The sequence below is a fragment of the Rutidosis leptorrhynchoides genome, chromosome 2 (assembly GCF_046630445.1).
Source record: "Rutidosis leptorrhynchoides isolate AG116_Rl617_1_P2 chromosome 2, CSIRO_AGI_Rlap_v1, whole genome shotgun sequence".
Lineage (NCBI taxonomy): Eukaryota > Viridiplantae > Streptophyta > Magnoliopsida > Asterales > Asteraceae > Rutidosis > Rutidosis leptorrhynchoides.
In genome coordinates, this window is record NC_092334.1 from 428,726,905 (window position 1) to 428,731,633 (window position 4,729).

Below are 4,729 nucleotides of genomic sequence, written 5' to 3' on the forward strand. Positions count from 1 at the left end.
GGTACTTTGGATGGGGTTCGTTAGGCCCAGTAGATCTATCTTTAGGATTCGCGTCAATTAGTAGATCGGTTTACTAATTCTTAGGTTACCAAGCAAAAGGGGCATATTCGGCTTAGATCATTCACCCATATAATGTAGTTTCATTTACTTGTGTCTATTTCGTAAAACATTTATAAAACTGCATGTATTCTCATCCCAAAATATTAGATTTTAAAAGTGAGACTATAACTCACTTTCAAAGTTTTTTACTTCGTCGGGAAGTAAGACTTGGCCACTGGTCGAAAAATATATTTACAACACTTTTAATACATTTTGATTTTTAAGTTTATTAAGTCAGCTGTCCTCGTTAGTAACCTACAACTAGTTGTCCATAGTTAAATGTACAGAAATAAATTGATATATATTATCTTGAATCAATTCACGACCCAGTGTATACACGTCTCAGGCTAGATCACAACTCAAAGTATATATATTTTTGGAATCAACCTCAACCTTATATAGCTAACTCCAACATTACTGCATATAGAGTGTCTATGGTTGTTTCAAATAATATATATATAGATGGGTCGATATGATATGTCAAAACATTTGCATACGTGTCTATGGTATCCCAAGATTACATAATATATTAGAATACATGTATAATACAATATAAGTTATCTAGGATATGATTTGTATAGAATTGTTACAATATTTCCCGTAGCTATAACAATAAAAAAAAATCCAATCTTGTTTTACCCATAACTTCTTCGTTTTAAATCCGTTTTGAGTGAATCAAATTGCTATTTGGATTAGATATAAAGGATGTAGGTGTTTGTAGGTGTTTTTGGTCGTTGGTATATGGATTAGATATAAAGGATGTGTAATTTTGTTTACATGTAAATAAGTCATGAATGATTACTAATATTTTTGTAATTTTATGAGATATTTCATGCTAGTTGCCAAATTATGGTTCCCACATGTGTTAGGTGACTCACATGGGCTGCTAAGAGCTGATCATTGGAGTGTATATACCAATAGTACATATATCTAAAAGCTGTGTATTTTACGAGTACGAATACGGGTGCATACGAGTAGAATTGTTGATGAAACTGAACGAGGATGTAATTGTAAGCATTTTTGTTAAGTAGAAGTATTTTGATAAGTGTCTTTAAGTCTTTCAAAAGTGTATGAATACATATTAAAACACTACATGTATATACATTTTAACTGAGTCGTTAAGTCATCGTTAGTCGTTACATGTAAATGTTGATTTGAAACCTTTAAGTTAACGATCATGTTAAATGTTGTTAACCCAATATTTATTATATCTAATGAGATGTTAAATTATTACATTATCATGATATTATGATATATTAATATATCTTAGTATGATATATATACAGTTAAATGTTTTTACAATGATAATCGTTACATATATGTCTCTTTTCGAAATCATTAAGTTAGTAGTCTTGTTTTTACATATGTAGTTCATTGTTAATACACTTAATGACATGTTTACTTATCATTTATCATGATTAAACATAGTGTATAAATATCTTAATATGATTCATATGTATTTAGTAAGACGTTGTTATAACGATAATCGTTATATATATCGTTTCGAGTTTCTTAATTCAATAAACTCAATTTTATGTATATAACTCATTGTTAAAATACCTAATGAGATACTTAATTATCATAATATCATGTTAACTATATATATAATCATATATATGTCATCATATAGTTTTTATAAGTTTTAACGTTCGTGAATCACCGGTCAACTTGGGTGGTCAATTGTCTATATGAAACCTATTTCAATTAATCAACTCTTAACAAGTTTGATTGTTTAACATGTTGGAAACACTTAATCATGTAAATAAAAATTTCATTTAATATATATAAACATGGAAAAGTTCGGGTCACTACACCGTCTACTTAGGTCCCATTACGTGGTCGTAAGTCTTTAAAATAACGTTTGACCAAAAATATGTCGCATTCATTTCAAATGTAAAGATTGTTTCAAAGTTTACAAGAATAGTTTAATCACAAGTTACGTTACAACGTTAAGTACAAATGAAACCTATGCGAAACAATTTAAAAGTAACCAAAAGACGCTCCATGTATGCATATATACTCGACATCCAATGCAAGTATCAAAATAATGAGCGGAAGCATGTATCAAAAAATGTTCAAGGACCTGAGAAAAACATAGAAATCTATCAACGAAAACGTTGGTGAAATCATAGGTTTGAGTAAGTAAGCAAGTACAAATGAACCACAAGATTTATAACATTGAAATAATAGTAAACCATTCTAAAATTTGTTATCACGAGCACCCAAGTATCAAGGCTTAACTTTCCATCCATAGAACCCCATCACAATAGTGTTAGAACATACACTGTTTCTCGAAAATATATTTCATCCAATAACGGTAGCGAACCGTCCGAATGAGGGCTTGTCAAACCCGTATGGCCATACAACATAAGTTCTCGCTTACACCCGGCAAGTGTAACTAATGATAATCGAATTGAGTATTTTTGTTCTAACTCGTATGTAGAATGTTTGTTTTCGTACTTGTGTTCACTTTTTAAAATGAAACGTTTATGTTTTCTCATCGCAAATGTAAGTTTAAAAGAGTAAAGGTAGGACTATGTGTGACGCCCCGAAAATTTTCTACCAAATTTAAACTTAATCTTTATATAATTCCGACTTGATAAGCAATGAATTTTAATAAATCTTGAACCTCCGAAAAGATTTTTACACAAGCTTTTGGTCACCCTTTTATTCCGACGATTCACGAACGTCATAACTTGATTTAATTGTTTAAATGTTTAATTATTGTGTATATATATGGATTTATATATATTTAACTTGAAAATATGATAATTAAATATCTCATTAAGTATATTAACAAATTATTATATATATATTTTCATACTACTAATTTAAAGAGTTTTCAAACAATATATATTACTATTTAAACGACGTAATTAACTTATGTTAAAATGTATTTACTTATAATGTATTACGAGTGTAAATACATCCTTACAAGTATTGAATACACTTTATAATATACAAATACATATAAAGGATAGCTATACTCATATTTCCGTTCAATTTTCTCAAAGAGTTCTACTCGCATTCATACGATATTTTTACCCGTATTATACACAGCTTCTAGAAGTATTTACTATTGGTATATACCAATAGAAATCTGCAATTATTTGTGTAACATGTCATCCATGACCTAATCAATTTAATATGTCATGCATGACTTAATACAATTTAACTTATCTTAGATATTTTCACTAAAAGCCAAAATTATAAGCTTATAAATAAGGACCATTTTAACTCATTTTTACTCCACATTTTCTTAAACTAAAAAACACACACTTGAATGCTCTCATATCATACTTTAATCTCAGCAACTTTCCTCTTCATAATCAAGGTAAAATACTTCTCAAAATCCTTGTTCAATTCCTTGTATAGTTGCTATCTTATTATACTTATAAAACTTGTAAAAACTAGAACTTGTTTTGGTGAACACCAAGCTTGTTTGAAAAACTAATCTAATCTTTCTAACTTAACTCTAATAACACTTATTTATATGTATTATGATGTTAAATTAAGTTAATATAAGAACTTATAACTTATACATATGAAGAACACCTTGAAACTTAACATATATCCTTTAATCTCCATTCGGTAAAAAGCGGGCTGTTTTGGGTTGGGAATTAAAAACCTATCTTAGACTTTGAGTTCGAGGCTAAGACTTTGGAAATATGTTAATATATGTAAATAAGACTTCCAGTATTTTTTTTCATGATTTTAGACAAAGTGGAAGTATTTTATCAAAAATCATATATTGGGTGGATGCCGGGATTTTTCCAAATCTGTCCACCGACACAAAAAGAGGGTAAAGCTCTAAAAATTACTACTTGGGATGAAATTTTCGAATTAGTACTTCTTAATGAATTCATAGCAATTTGATTCACTTTAAACGGAGTTGTAATGAATATTTGGAGAGCAAAACAAAATCTGCTAAAATTAACGTTGTATGGACGAAATTTATATTATAAAAACTATATTAACCATATCCTATATATATTTGGACATGTTATCAATAGTATAACAAAATATTATAATCTTGGTTAATTCTGTGATTGTATATATGTATAATAATATTCTTGGTACGTCCTAACACAATAAGTATACAATACGTTTTGATAAATCCTAAGACAATACGTACACAATACGTCTTAGTTAATTCTAAGATAATACGTATACAATACGTCTCTGGGTTAATGCAAAGATAATATGTATACAATACGTCGTGGGGTAATTCTAAGATTATATATATATATATATATACACCGATTATTGGACTGTTGGACTTTTCGGACTATTTTAGACTACTAACAAAGGACTACTAACAATGGACTACTAACATAAAATATTAAAAATTATTATATAAGTATTCTATGAACTTGCTTTATTTTATTCATATGTCGTATTATTATCTGAATCGTTATTATTGTTATAGGTTCGTGAATCCAAGGATGCCGGTCATATTTTTAATAAGTTGTAAACTTATTATTAATATACTTTTACTACTGTGAGTGTATAGTCCCATTTTTAAACTCTACAAATATTTTGGCATGAGAATACATGCATTTTATGTTTTACGCCATAGACATAAGTACTTAAAATATATTCTACATTGAGTTGTACCACCTTGCATATC